At 37.0% G+C, this 16,200-nt stretch overlaps 1 protein-coding gene and 1 long non-coding RNA gene across 6 annotated transcripts in view; one reads left to right on the top strand and one right to left on the bottom strand.

Moving 5' to 3' along the window:
* AUTS2 (activator of transcription and developmental regulator AUTS2) overlaps positions 1 to 16,200 on the top strand; it is a 1,115,781-nt gene that overhangs the window by 356,570 nt on the left and 743,011 nt on the right. The gene's annotated exons all lie outside the window — the stretch shown is intronic.
* The window catches only part of LOC309612679, a 531,617-nt gene that overhangs the window by 13,129 nt on the left and 502,288 nt on the right, over positions 1 to 16,200 (bottom strand). The window lies entirely within an intron of this gene.

Below are 16,200 nucleotides of genomic sequence, written 5' to 3'. Positions count from 1 at the left end.
GAAGGGTATGGACTCATGTTGGCTTTATTTTTCAGGTGGAATTTTTGCCTGTGTGTGTGTGTGTGTGTGTGTGTGTGTGTGTGTGTTGTTAGAGTACTTGGAGTAGCTGCAAGTATAGAGTACTTATTTATTGTATGTTTTTTGCGTGAATAAATGAGAGTGCATTAATGAATTTGGCTTCCTAAATTGGCGATTTTTGCCAGTGCACATATTGAAACTAAGTTTCTATCCCTTCCCATCTCCTCCAAGGTATCCCCCCTGCTAATTTTTTAAACTCACTGTCCCCTCTGCCTTCCTAGAATGTGATTATATACACTTAGAGTAGTTGGAGGACCTCACAATGTTATAGAAAGAGTAGGATAGATCAGTTTTACTTAGGGAGGACAGAAGAGCTTCCTTGAAATTACAGAAATGATGTTTCAACCTCACTTTAACTGATAGATCTTTCCTGTAGATCTCTGTGAGAAGAAAGCCATTCAAATCCCATTCATTTTACTTGTTAGGTGAAAGTAAATCAGGTTACCCATTTTGTTGTTGTTGTTTGGTAGAATACTTCTTACCGGACATCATCAGTCCCATAGCGCAGTTACAAAATAGAAACAGCTAAAGCTTGAAATCATTGAAAGAAAAGAAGTGTATACTTTAACCCATTGTTTTATAGTAAAACAATACATCCTCTCACCAATCTTTTGACGTGGATCCTTGTATTTACATTGGCTGCACATTGGAACCAATTTAAAAAAAAACATTGATGTCCAGGTATTCTAGAGATTCTGATTAAACTGGTCTGAAAGATCCTCAGGAGTTTAAAATGTACGGTAAAAATTGTTTGAGAATGGTTCCACTGATTTGTGTTCCAACTCTTTTTTCTTGAATAAACCACATCCATAATGCATTGACCGCAATTGTCTATGAGGGTTTCCTAAAACTGTTGATATAACTTAGACATATGTGAGTAATCTTAGTGCAGAAACCTTTTAGATTCCTCTTCCCAATCTTTTATGGTTGTCTCATATTTAATTCGACAACAGTTTGTTTAAGCAGTCCCCTTTACAGGGTTCAGCTTAATTTTTATGGAAGCAATATCTCACTTTCATTTTGTACTCACTGTTTTACATGATATTTAATTAAATATTCACTATAACTACCATAAACAGGTTCGGGAACAAACAGTTTACTCTTAGTGTATGATGCACTGGTGCCTTATAGAGGAGCATTCATTGGCTATGAATCATTCAATATGTTTTGCAAAGGAAATGAGGATCATCAGTTGATTTGGCTGGTCAGTTGAGTGGAAGTCAGTTAAAAGAGCGTTTATTGTAAGAGATATATGGTCAGCCTGATATTAGTTAAGTTAATAGTCACCTAAAACAGGTGGGATATATTTAATTTTTATTCTGTAAGTGAATATGTAAGTATGGATTTTCTTCCTTATTTCATATTTAATTTTTTATTCAGGACTTCGGGTTAATTAATATCCGGTGTTAGTACTTAATACACATAGATATGATCAATATAATCACTTTTATCTCAAGAGTGAGTACTGTTTCTTGCCTGTGGTTTTTTTTTTTTTTTTAAACATCTTTATTGAAGTATAATTGCCTTACAATGGTGTGTTAGCTTCTGCTTTATAACAAAGTTAATCAGCTATACATATACAATATGTTCCCATATCTCTTCCCTCTTGCATCTCCCTCCCTCCCACCCTCCCCATCCCACCCCTCTAGGTGGTCACAAAGCACGGAGCTGATCTCCCTGTGCTATGCGGCTGCTTCCCACTAGCTATCTATTTTACATTTGGTAGTGTATATATGTCCATGACACTCTCTCACCCTGTCACATCTCACCCGCCCCCCCCCCATATCCTCAAGTCCATTCTCTAGTAGGTCTGTGTCTTTATTCCCGTCTTGCCACTAGGTTCTTCATGGCCTTTTTTTTTTTTTTTTTCCCTTAGATTCCGTATATATGTGTTAGCATACTGTATTTGTTTTTCTCTTTCTGACTTACTTCACTCTGTATGACAGACTCTAACTCCATCCACCTCATTACAAATACCTCCATTTCATTTCTTTTTATGGCTGAGTAATATTCCATTGTATATATGTGCCACATCTTCTTTATCCATTCATCTGTCGATGGACATTTAGGTTGCTTCCATGTCCTGGCTATTGTAAATAGAGCTGCAATGAACATTTTGGTACATGACTCTTTTTGAACTATGGTTTTCTCAGGGTATATGCCCCGTAGTGGGATTGCTGGATCGTATGGTAGTTCTATTTGTAGTTTTTTAAGGAACCTCCATACTGTTCTCCATAGTGGCTGTATCAATTTACATTCCCACCAACAGTGCAAGAGAGTTCCCTTTCCTCCACACCCTCTCCAGCATTTATTGTTTCTAGATTTTTTGATGATGGCCATTCTGACCGGTGTGAGATGATATCTCATTGTAGTTTTGATTTGCATTTCTCTAATGATTAATGATGTTGAGCATTCTTTCATGTGTCTGTAGGCCATCTGTATATCTTCTTTGGAGAAATGTCTATTTAGGTCTTCTGCCCATTTTTGGATTGGGTTGTTCGTTTTTTTGTTATTGAGCTGCATGAGCTGCTTGTAAATCTTGGAGATTAATCCTTTGTCAGTTGCTTCATTTGCAAATATTTTCTCCCATTCTGATGGTTGTCTTTTGGTCTTGTTTATGGTTTCCTTTGCTGTGCAAAAGCTTTTAAGTTTCATTAGGTCCCATTTGTTTATTTGTGTTCTTATTTCCATTTCTCTGGGAGCTGGGTCAAAAAGAATCTTGCTGTGATGTATGTCATAGAGTGTTCTGCCTATGTTTTCCTCTAAGAGTTTGATAGTGTCTGGTCTTACACTTAGGTCTTTAATCCATTTGGAGTTTATTTTTGTGCATGGTGTCAGGGAGTGTTCTAATTTCATACTTTTACATGTACCTGTCCAATTTTCCCAGCACCACTTATTGAAGAGGCTGTCTTTTCTCCACTGTATATGTTTGCCTCCTTTATCAAAGATAAGGTGACCATATGTGCGTGGGTTTATCTCTGGGCTTTCTATCCTGTTCCATTGATCTATATTTCTGTTTTTGTGCCAGTACCAAACTGTCTTGATTACTGTAGCTTTGTAATATAGTCTGAAGTCAGGGAGCCTGATTCCCCCAGCTCCATTTTTCGTTCTCAAGATTGCTTTGGCTATTCAGGGTCTTTTGCGTTTCCATACAAATTGTGAAATTTTTTGTTCTAGTTCTGTGAAAAATGCCATTGGTAGTTTGATAGGGATTGCATTGAATCTGTAGATTGCTTTGGGTAGTAGTCATTTTCACAATGTTGATTCTTCCAATCCAGGAACATGGTATATCTTTCCATCTATTTGTATCATCTTTAATTTCTTTCATCAGTGTCTTATAATTTTCTGCATACAGGTCTTTTGTCTCCTTAGGTAGGTTTATTCCTAGATATTTTATTCTTTTTGTTGCAATGGTAAACGGGAGTGTTTTCTTAATTTCACTTTCAGATTTTTCGTCATTAGTGTATAGAAATGCAAGAGATTTCTGTGCATTAATTTTGTATCCTGCTACTTTACCAAATTCATTGATTAGCTCTAGTAGTTTTCTGGTAGCATCTTTAGGATTCTCTATGTATAGTATCATGTCATCTGCAAACAGTGACAGCTTTACTTCTTCTTTTCCGATTTGGATTCCTTTTATTTCTTTGTCTTCTCTGATTGCTGTGGCTAACACTTCCAAAACTATGTTGAATAATAGTGGTGAGAGTGGGCAACCTTGTCTTGTTCCTGATCTTAGTGGAAATGGTTTCAGTTTTTCACCATTGAGGACAATGTTTTGCCTGTGGTTTTTTTATTCCATATAACCGTCTAAATGATATTCATCATGGGCCTTTATTGTATACCATCAATGCTTCAGAGTCTTGAATTAAGTCTGGTCTTTGAGTATCACATGTCTTGAAATATACTTCATATTAGATTTGTGAATAAATTGTGGAAAAACTTAAGAGTGAAATGCAGGTATTAATTAATGGTATTTTCTCCTAATGAGACATACTGGTAGACATTAGAGCATTAGTAGGCCCTTAATAGAACATGTGAGATTAGTCAGACCCATCACAATATGTGTACTCCTATTCTTACCATTTGATATGTGCACATGCTGAGTTAGTTGTTTATTCTCAATTGTTTATGGTAGTTGCATTTGCACTTACCATCTTTTACTTTCATTTAGAAAACTAATCCTGAGTTTTTGTCTATTTTTGCTTAGCTATCAATACTTGCTCTCATTAATCTGGTTTATATCTGTTTGTTTTGTCATCTTTTCAGATTGTGTATTCCTTGAGGACAAGGAATCTAGTCTTCCTCTGGTATAGTGTCTGTGACAAAGAACAAAGTTTTAGGAACATATTGTCTGAATTAAATGTATTGAATTAGTCAATGGATGTTAGGCCTGTCTCTGTGCAGGACAGAATACCAGACTTTATGAGAACTGGTCCCAAGAATATTTTTATTTGCTTTCTTTCCTGGGAAGGAAAGAAATGGTGTATAGGCAGCTAAGTGCAAGTACCTTGGTCTGTGCTTTTTCTTTCTGACCGCTCTGTTAGATTATCTTTCAAGAAAGCTGAGTAGTTTAGCACAGTGAATACTAAAGGGAATGCATGGCTCCCCTCTCACGGGACTTAAGTAGTGTTTAACACCACGGTGAAATCCTCAGCTGTGGCTTTCTGTAGTGTAGAATTTGTCTCAGAAAGATTACAAGAACAAGGAAGGCTTTGTGTGCTGTGATTTGGGTTTGTTATTTTTATTTATTTATTTATTTTTCTTTTCCTTTCTTCTCCGCCTCCTGCTCCAGGCCTTCCATAAAACTGTAGAGTATTTTCTTTGGGCCTCTGGAGTGTGCATGTTATTTATGTGTGAGCCTGAAAGAAAAATAAAAGGCAAAAGCAAGGCAGTGCTTACCAGTGGGAGTCATCACCCACAGGTAAAATGAAGAAAAATTACATGAATGAGTTCTCTTCTCTTCAGCCACTTTTACCACTCGGGGAACCAAACAAGTTGTCAGAGACAAAGCATGGGTCTTGGCATGTGATAACCCAGTGGCCTGGCCATTTGAGTACTTAATCAGTGGAGGACTCAGTTTTGCCATGTTCCTGACAGAGATGAAAGCCTTCTGAGAAAGTTAGAAGGGGTATAATTTGGGGACTATACTCAGATTCTTTCTTGGTATAATGTTTGAGGGCTTCATTTACAGTGACTGTCATTCAGCAAGAAAAAAGGGAAGACTACTGTTTAGTGGCAAGGAAAGCATCTTTGAATTTTCGAGCTGAAAAGCAGTGTAGTCCAACCTCTGCAGTCTGTAGCTAAGGGCAGTAAGCCTGGAATCTATCTCACTTAGTGTTTGGTGGCCACAAGTGTAGACTGTAGCTAGGAAGTACATTTATTCTACTGGAAACCAATGGTGTAACAGGACTTGAACCTTTTCTTTCATTCATTAGTAATTTTCCTTTCCTTTTGTTAGGAAAAAGCCATTATAATCCTAGCATTGGCACAAGTTTTAGTTTTTGCCTGTGCCTTTCCAGTGTTTGCCCTTATTTACATTTTATAGTTATTTCTACATGCTTTTATATTTTTCCTTTTTGCATTTACCCATACCTCATTCTTTCTAATGTTTCTGTGTAGCACTTGTCACAGTTCCTTTGGGTTTTCATTATAATTTGCTAATTTATTCTCTTGTTGTTGAGTACTTACATGGAGTTTAGATTTCTTGCCATGAAGGAGAAAGCCATAGAAAACAATGTGGTGGATATAGCTTTACGTTCTCTTGACTTATTTTTCTCTCATCATTTAAGTTCCTGAAAGTGACTTCATTGTAGCAATGGAAAGCATGCTGTAGCCTTTCAGAATCTGAAGGAACGTGCCCCGCACTGTATGCGCGCAAAGATTGTGTGGATGTGAATGTGCATGACATAGAAAAAATCTCCTGCACTTTGTACGTCAAACCGCTGATGAGTCTTAATGTAGGATTTTGTGTTTCATGTCAAATGGCTACCTCTATTGGGGAAGATAAAAACATTTACATTAGTATAGCTGGTTAGCTTTATTAATGTTGGGCCAAATCAATATGTTAGGAAAATAAATCTATAGTTTTGTGGGGAAGTTATAAAATTAAACATGTAGGTGACCTATTTATACACTTTTATAAAGGAATTATTGAAGAAATATCATCAGAAGTTATTGTCTATATGAAATGTATATTCAAAGCTAATATTTCTTCCTCCAAGGCTCTAGGAATATAACAGAGAACAGACGTATTTAACTATAAAATACTATGATGCATCAAACGGTGCAGTTTTTATTTTATGGAGTTTATGCGTTGACTCTGATTTGAACTATCACTCTTTTTATCATGTGGGAACTTTTGGAAACAATTATATGGTCAAAAATGTAAGGATTTTGACCTTATATTGATTCAACTTGTGTTATTTTACCGTATTTTTCTTTTCAAAGAGGTGTGTGTTGAAAAGGGAAGCTTTATGTTTGCTAATCTGAGTTTTAAAGTGTTTATGGAAATTTTGATAGATTCTTTAATAAATGTTTCTCTCCAGCAAAAGATTTCCTGACAGTGGAGTTATTAGGATCAATGAACATGTGTGGGGTTTTTTTTGCCTTTTCTATTATATTATTTTCAAAAAACGTTTGTTTCACTTTATCTTTTTATACAAATGAGGATAGACACTTTTCCTGCCCTGACCCTAGTGTGTGGTGCCTCACAGGTGGTCTGTGGAAATCTTTTCCGCTTCCTGGGGCAATTTTTCTGAAACTGCCCTAAGTGGTAGCTGACTCCATTCCATCCTTCCTCAGACCAAACAACACTTTCTCAAAATCCAGCCACCCCACTGCTCTAACACTTTCTAGTTGTCTGTAGGCCTTGGCAGATAAGTAATCTGGGAGCTGTGGTTGGGAGGGGCTGGGCAAACTCTGTCACGTATCATTGTTGTAAGATCATTACTACACCAAAATCTGGAGGTGATTATAGATAATGGCTAGCTAGTGACATAAAATTTTGGAAAAGGTTCTGCTGGCCTTTTTCTAAAGAGAAAAAACTAATGACATACTAAAGGTAAAGCTCTTCCTCATTCAGCCATGTGTCTGAAGCCATTGAGAAGGTCCCCAAGTGCATTTTTTTCATCTTTACTGAGGTATCATTGACAAGTAAAATTGTATATACTTAAAGTGTGATAATTTGATATAGGTATGCATTGTGAAATGGTTACCATAATCAAGTTAACACATATATCACTTCACATAATTACCGTGTGTGTGTGTGTGTGTGTGTGTATGAGAGATGGGAAAGCTTAGTATTTACTCCCTTAGCAAATTTCATGTATACAAGAGTGTTACGAACTGTAGTCACCACACTGTATATTAGAGCCTCAAAACTTACTCATCTTATAATTGAAAGTTTGTATCCTTTGATTAGAATCTCCCCATTTTCCCTATCCCCCAGCGCTTGGCAACCACCATTGTACTTTCTTTTTCTACAAGTTCTACTTTTTAAAAATTTCATATGTAAGTGACAGCATGCAATATTTGTCTTTCTCTGTTTGGCTAATTTCACGTAACATAATGCCCTCCACATTCATCCATTTTGTTGCAAATGATAGGATTTCCTCCTTTTTTAGGGTTGAATAGTATTTGTGTGTGTGTCTGTGTGTGTGTGTGTGTGTGTGTGTGTGTGTATCTGTCTATCTATGATCTTCTTTATCGATTCATCCATAGGCCAACATTTAGGTTGTTTCCATGTCTTGGCTATTGTGAATAATGCTACAGTGAACATGGAAATGCATATATCTTTGTAATATAGTTCAAGGTAGTTCAAGATAATGTTTTCCTTTCCTTCAAATATATCCCAGAAGTGGTTTTGCAGGCCCATGTGGTATTTCTATTTGTCATTTTTTGAAGAACCTCTAGACTGTTTTCCATAATAGCCGTACTAATTTATATTCCTACTGACAGTGTACAATGTTTTCTTTTTCTCCACATCCTTACCAACATTTGTTATCTCTAGTAGCCAACATTTGTTATCTATCTAGTAGACATTCTAACAGATGTCAGGTGATATCTCATTATGGTTTTGATTTGCATTTTCCTGATGATTAGTGATATTGATTACCTTTAATATACTTGTTGGCCATTTGTTATCTTCTTTGGGAAAATGTCTACTCAGGTCCTTTTAAATTAGATGGTGTGTATTTTTGTTTTTGTAAGTTGTATGAGTTCCTTATATATTTTAGATGTTAACTCTTTTTCAGATATATGATTTGGAAATATTTTCTCCTGTTCTGTAGGTTGCCTTTTCATTTTGTTGATTGTTTCCTTTGCTATGCAGAAGCTGTTTAGTTTGATATAGTCTGCTTGTTTATTTTTGCTTTTGTTGTCTGTGCTTTGGTATTATCCGGGAAATCATTGGCAAGACCAGTGTTAAGGAGATTTTCTCCTGTGTTTTCTTCTGGAGTGTTAGGGTTTCAGGTCTTACGTTTAAGTCTTTGTTCCATTTTGAATTAATTTTCGTGAGTCGTTAAGATAGGGTCCAGTTTCATTCTTTTTTTTTTTTTTTTTAAATTGAAGTATAGCTGATTTTTTTTTAAATTAATTAATTGATTTATTTATTTTTGGCTGTGTTGGGTCTTCGTTTCTGTGCAAGGGCTCTCCCTAGTTGTGGCAAGCGGGGTCCACTCTTCATCTCAGCGCACAGGCCTCTCACTATTGCGGCCTCTCTTATTGCAGAACACAGGCTCCAGACACGCAGGCTCAGTAGTTGTGGCTCATGGGCCTAGTCACTCTGCGGCATGTGGGATCCTCCCAGACCAGGGCCCGAACCCGTGTCCCCTGCATTGGCAGGCAGATTCCCAACCACTGCACCACCAGGGAAGCCCCAGTTTCATTCATTTGCTTGAGGATATCCAGGTTTCCCAGCACTGTTTATTGAAGAGATATCCTCTCGCCATTGTGTGTTCTTTTGCCCTTGTCAAAGATTAGTTGACCATATATTTGTGGGCTTATTTCTGGGCTCTTTAGTTTGTTGCATTTGTCTATGTGTTTGTTTTTATACCAGTACACGCTGTTGTTATTACTGTAGTTTTCTGATGTAGTTTGAAATCAGGAAGTGTGATAACTCCATCATTGTTCATCTTACTCAGGATTGCCCTGGCAAATTGGGGCTTTTTGTGGCTCTGTATGAATTTTAGGATTGTTTTTCCTATGTCTGTGAAAAATGCCATTGGACCTTTAATAGGGATTGCATTGAATCTGTAGATTACTTTGAATAGTATGGACACTTTCAAAATATGAATTCTTTCAATCCAAGAACATGAGATATCTTTCCATTTATTTGTGTTGTCTTCAGTTTCTTTCATCAGTGTCTTACAGTTTTCTGTGTATAGATCTTTTAGTTCCTTGCTTAAATTTATTATTAAGTATTCTATTGTTTTGTACTATTATAAATGGAATTGCTTTCTTAATTGTTCTTTCCAATAGTTTGTTGTTAGTGTATAGAAATGCAAATGACTTTTGTATCTTGATTTTGTATCCTGCAGCTTTGCTGAATTTTTTCATTAGTTAAAATAGGTTTTTTTTTTTTTTAATGTAGTCTTTAGGGTTTTCTGTACTCAAGGTTATGTCATCTTCAGACAATTTTACTTCTTCCTTTTTGATTCGATGGCTTTCACTTCTTTTTCTTTTTTTTTTTTTTAAAGAAACAAATTTTTTTTTAATTTATTTATTATTTATTTATTATTTATTTTTCGCTGTGTTGGGTCTTCGTTTCTGTGCGAGGGCTTTCTCTAGTTGCGGCGAGCGGGGGCCACTCTTCATCGCGGTGCGCGGGCCTCTCACTATTGCGGCCTCTCCTGTTGTGGAGCACAGGCTCCAGATGCACAGGCTCAGTAGTTGTGGCTCACGGGCCTAGTTGCTCCGCGGCATGTGGGATCCTCCCAGACCAGGGCTCGAACCCGTGTCCCCTGCATTGGCAGGCAGATTCTCAACCACTGTGCCACCAGGGAAGCCCTCACTTTTTTTCTTGCCCAGTTGCTCTAGCTAGGACTTCCACAACTATGTTGAATACAAGTAGTGAGATTGGACTACCTTGTCTTGTTCCTGATCCCAGAGGAAAGGCTCTTAGCTTTTTACTGTTGAGTATAATGTTAGCTGTGGGCTTCTCATATATTACCTTTTTTGTGTTGAATTATATTCCTTCCATACCTAATTTGTTGAGAGTTCTTATTATTATAGGATGTTGAATTTTGTCAAATACTTTTACTACACTTACTGAGATGATCATATGATTTTTGTCCTTTATTTTATTGATGGTGTGTATCACATTTAAAAAAAATTTTAATGCTATATTTTTCATTTATTTATTTATCTGTTTACTTATTTATTTATTTATGGCTGTGTTGGGTCTTCATTGCTGCACACGGGCTTTCTCTAGTTGCAGCGAGCGGGGGCTATTCTCTGTTGCGGTGTGCGGGCTTCTCATTGTGGTGGCTTCTCTTGTTGCAGAATTCGGGCTCTAGGCATGCGGGCTTCAGTAGTTGTGGCTCATGGGCTCTAGAGCACAGGCTCAGTAGTTGTGGCACATGGGCTTAGTTGCTCCGTGGCATGTGGGATCTTCCTGGACCGGGGATCAAACCCATATCCCCTGCATTGGCAGGTGGATTCTTAACCACTGCACCACCAGGGAAGTCCCTGTATCACATTTATTGATTTGCATATATTGAAAATCCTTGCATCCCTGGAATAAATACCATGTGATCATGGTATATGATCTTTTCAATGTGCTGTCAAATTGGGTTTGCTAGTATTATGTTGAAGATTTTTGCATCTATGTTCGTTAGGGATATTGGCCTGTAATTTTTTTTTTTTTTTTTTCTTATAGAGTCCTTGCTGCCTTTAGAATCAGGTAATGTGAACCACAAAAATGAGTTTGGAAGTCTCTCCTCCTCTTCTGTGTTTGGAGGAGTTTGAGAAGGATTGACATTAATTCTTCTTTACATGTTTTGTGAAATTCATCAGTAAAGCCGTTTTTTTCCTGGGCTTTTCTTTGTTTTTGATATTTTTACTACTGATTCAATTTCCTTAGTAGTGACAAGTCTATTCAGATTTCTGTTTCTTCATGATTCAGTTTCGGTAGGTTGTATTTTTCTAGTAATTTATCCATTTTTTCAAGATTTTCAAATTTGTTGGCATATTACTTTTTATAGTAGTCTTTTATGACCCTGTGTGTGGTGTGAGTTCTATTGTCTCCTCTTTCGTTTTTTTTTTCTTTTAATTAATTAATTTATTCATCTATTCATTTTTGGCTGCATTGGGTCTTGCTGCTGCACGCGGGCTTTCTCTAGTTGCAGCGAGCGGGGGCCACTCCTCATTGTGGTGCGCGGGCCTCTCATTGTGGTGGCCTCTCATTGCAGAGCATGGGCTCTAGGTGTGCGGGCTTCAGTAGTTGTGGCTCGCAGGCTCCAGAATGCAGGCTCAGCAGTTGTGGCACACGGGCTTAGTTGCTTCACAGCATGTGGGACCATGGGCTCGACTCCCAGACCAGGGCTCGAACCATGTCCCCTGCATTGGCAGTTGGATTCTTAACCACTGCGCCACCAGGGAAGTCCCTTTTTTGTTTCTTACTTTATTTATTTGAGTCTTCTCTCTTTCTCAGTTATTCTAGCTAAAGGTTTTTCAATTTTGTTTATATTTTTCTAAACCCAGGTCTTATTTTTATTGATGTAGTGTTTTTCTAGTCTCTACTTAATTTATTTCAGCTCTGATGTTTGTATTTTCCTTTTTATTGCTAACTTTGGGCTTAGTTTCTTCTTCTAGTTCCTTGAGGTGTAATGTTAGGTTCTTGTTTATTTGAGATATTTCTTTACTTCCTAATATAGGCATTTTGTCACTATAAACTTCCCTCTTAGAACCACTATTGCTGCATTCCATAAGTTATGATATGTTGTGTTTCCATTTACATTTGTCTCAAGATATTTTTAAGTTTCTTCTTTGATCTATTGATTGTTCAGGAGCGTGTTGCTTATTTCCACATGTTTGTGAATTTTCCAGCTTTCTTGTGTTAATTGTTTCTGTTTTCTATTGTGGTCAGAAAAGATACTTGATATGATTTTAATCTTCATAAACTTGTTAAGACTGGTGTTGTTTCCTGTCATATTCTGGAGAAAGTTCCATGTGTGCATGAGAAGAATGTGTATTCTGTGCTGCTGGATGGAATGTTTTATATATGTCTGGAAGTCTCATTTGGTCTAAAGTCCAATATTTCCTTACTTATTTTCTGTCAGGATGATTTTCCTGTTATTGAAAGTAGGGCATTTAACTCTCCCACTATTATTATGTTGCTATGTATTATTGCTTTCAGATCTGTTAAAATTTGTTTAATATATTTAGTTATTCCCACGTTGGGTGTGTATATATTTACGATATATACACAAATCTTCCTGATGAATTGAACCCTATATCATTATGTAATGACCTTCTTAATCACTTGTCCCAGTTTTTGACTTAAGGTTTATTTTGTCTGATGTAAGTATAGCTGTGCCAGCTTTCTTTTTGTTTCCATTTGCATGGCATATCTTTTTCCATACCTTCACCTTCAGCTTATGTGTGTCCTTAAAGCTGAAGTGAGTTGCCTGTTGGCAACATGTAGTTGTGCTTTGTTTTTTATTTATTCATCCACTTATATGTTTTTTGACTGGGAAATTTCAACAATTTACGTTTAAAATAATTATAAGGTAAAGATTTGCTATTGCCATCTTTTTAATTGTTTTCTGAGAGCTTTGTAGTTCCTTTGTTTCTTCTTTTCTTGCTGTTTTCTTTTGTGATTTCATGGTTTTCTCTAGTGGTATGCTTTGATTCCTTTCTCTTTATCTTTTGTGTATCTACTTTAGGTTTTTGCTTTGTGGTTACCATGAGGCTTACGTAAAACATACAGTGTATTTAAAGCTGGTGACAACTTCACTTGATTGCATATAAAATTTCTACCCATTTATTTTTCCCCTGGTTGCCCATATCTCTTGAAAGATTTGGGAAGTTTTCAGCCGTAATTTCTTTAAATAAGCTTTCTGCCCCTCTTGTCTGTCTGTTCCTTTTGGGACTCCCATAATGAGAATATTGTTCCATTTTGTGGTATCCCATGATTCACTTAGGTATTCTTTACTTTTTTTCATTCTTTTTTCTCCTCTGGGCAGTTTGAAATGACTTGTCTTTGAGTTCATAGATTTTTCTGTTGATCAGGTCTGCTCCTGATGCTCTGTATTGCAGTTTTCATTTCCTTCATTGAATTCTTCAGCTTCAGAATTTCATTTTGGTTCTTTTTTTATGATTTCTATCTTTCTGTTGAACTTCTCATTTTGTTTCTGTATCTTTTTTTTTCTGATTTCATTGAGTTGTCGATCTGTGTTCTCTTATAAGTCATTGAGCTTACTTAAAATAATTATTTTTAAATTCTTTCTCTGCAATTCATAGATCTCCATTTTGGGGGCGTCAGTTACTGGGATATTATTGTGTTCCTTTGGTAGTTATGTTTCCTTGATTTTTGTATGTGTGTTTTGTGTTTTTTGTTTGAAATAAGCAAAAATATGTGTTGATGTTTGTACATTTGATGGAACAATCACTTCTTCCAGTCCTTATGGATTGGTTTTGGTAGGGAAGCATCTTCACCTGTGGGAGGGTGTTAGGGCACTGGCTGGTGGGGTGTGGTGGTTCTGGCTCTGGAGAAAGCCCAGTAGTGTAATTTCTTTGAAGCTTTATCAGCTGATGTAAGCACTGGGGAAGACAGCAGTGGTCCTCATTGGCAAAGGCTGCGGGTGCCTGCAGCATCAGTGAGTACTTTTGGGGTCTTCAGTGGCAGAGTCTCCTGAGTAGCTCCTCTTTTTTCTTCCATGGGGTTGTCGTGGCTGACTGGACCCTTTAAGGACTACTTTTGTTCATGAATTAGCTGCGTAATTTTGCAGGGAGGAGGTTTGCGGGGGACAAAGGCTACTATCTCTTACTCCACTATCTTGCTGATGTGTCTCCCCCAAACACATTTGGATCATGTGCAGAGTGTGCTGTGTTTTCCTATAGTTCAGTCTTGTCTCTGTCCTTGAACAGAGGCAAGGAACCAGATCCAGCAGCTGTTTGGCTTCATTACTTTACTAACACTGCCTTCACAGTGCTAGGGTTGTGTATTTCTGCCTCTTACTAGTCCTGGAAGTATAATTAAAGGCATAGACAATTGGGTAGAGATACAGGATTCACTGGTTTTCATTGTGGTGATGGTTTTATCATTTTGCATGTATCAGCCAATATGATGAACCTTTTATAGTTTGGCAATCTTCTGCTCAGCATCCTCTAGGACTTCTCATTTCACTCAGAATAAAATCTCAGCACTTGGTCATGGCCTCTGAGGTCCTAAATGACCCCTGCTCACTTTCATTCCCTCTGTCCCTCTAGGCCTCCACAAGTCCCTCCTTCTGTAGTTCCTTGGACTGTTTACACTGCCTAGGTTTCTCTGCCACATATTGTCACATGGTGGGTTTTATCTTGCCCCTTAGATCTCAATTCAGACTTTACCTCTTCAGTGCCATCTTCTCTGATCCATGTTTGCCCCCTTTACTTATTTCTTATTATGTCATTTTTCCTTTTAATTCCTTAATAGCACTTAGAACCATCTGAAATTATCCTATTTGTAAATGTATTCACTTTATTTAGGATTTTTTTGTTTGCCATTTCTTATTGAAAGTTAAGTTCAGTGATAGCAGGACCTTTAGGATGTTATTTGCTGTTATATCCTCAGCACTTGGTACATTGCCTGGCACACAGTGAGTGCACTAAATCAATATTTGTTGGATGAATGTATGAATGGACCAAACAAGCCCCTGTAGTATGGCAGGTGTTATGTTGGCAATTAAAAAAAATAAATTAGATTTACTTCCTGTAAACAATGTTTTCCATAACCTGGAATTGTTAGTTGGAATTTTTTACAGAAATCCAGAGTTAGGCTTGCTTGGAAAAATAATCTTCCTGATCATAATGCCTTTTTCCTTCCCACCACTGTGGCTGTTCTTGGCTGTAAAGCCAGTTTTCAGGTCAGAACTTTATTGATTTTAGCCAAAGGCCAATGCAAACTTTCCAGTATTTCTAAGGGTCTCTAGACCTTCCACCTTGACTAGGACTGTACTTCTTTCTTGAAGAGCTAAATTTTTTGACAGTTAAAGGGCACAATAGAAATTGTACACATTAACATTATTATTCTGTGTATGTTCTGAAAAATTATCCACATTTGCTGTGAAGACTTAGTTATTAGCAGATTAAATAATATTCCTTTCAATTTTTAGTGTAATATTTCTGGTACACTGCCACGTCTGAGATTCTGATTTAAAAGTGGGAAACAAATTAATAGCAATTATTTGGTTAAGTTTTGGGTTACCTCTGACTCGAATACTGGTAACCCTTTCCCATTCTTTAAAAATAATTCTTTTAGATTTAATGAGTTATGTCTTGGAGTTGCAGAAGCAGTAGGTTTGACATTTAGGACTAGGTCCATAATATCTGGAGATAAGCTTTGCAAAACCTGCATTTGGACTGTGTGCCTATGGTTACAAAGACAATATTGAGATGAAAAGATTGAGGATTTTAAGTCTATAAAATTTTAAAGCCATTCCTCATCCCATGATTATTTCTCTCAGATGGATTAAACATTTTACAGCTATTTATAAAAGAGTAATTCGACACTGTAATTCAGTTCCCATGACAGTCATAGAACATTGGATCCCTAACTGTGTTAAACTAGATTAAATGAATAGGTGATAGGAGGGCTGTTCTAGATTAAAGGAGGCTAAAGAGATATGACAATCAAAAAAGCAGAGTGTGAGTTGAGCTTTGATCGAATCCTTGGTTGAGGGAAATGCTCTAAAGGTCATTCGGGGACATCTAGGGAAATTTGAAAGTTGGACTGTATTAGATGATAGTATTGAATAAATATTAAACTCTTGAGTATGTTAATGATATTGTAGTTATGAAGGAGAATATCCTTGTTCTCAGATTCATGCTCAGATAATGGGACGAAGTATCAAAGTTTGCAGCTGTTTTCAGGTGGTTCAACAAAATTGTGTATGTGTAGAAGGCATAGAGTGGGGAGAGAAG

Source organism: Balaenoptera borealis (assembly GCF_965194805.1).
Source record: "Balaenoptera borealis genome assembly, chromosome: 16".
Lineage (NCBI taxonomy): Eukaryota > Metazoa > Chordata > Mammalia > Artiodactyla > Balaenopteridae > Balaenoptera > Balaenoptera borealis.
Note: the sequence above shows the minus strand (reverse complement) of the source record. Positions and strands in the feature narration are given on the sequence as shown.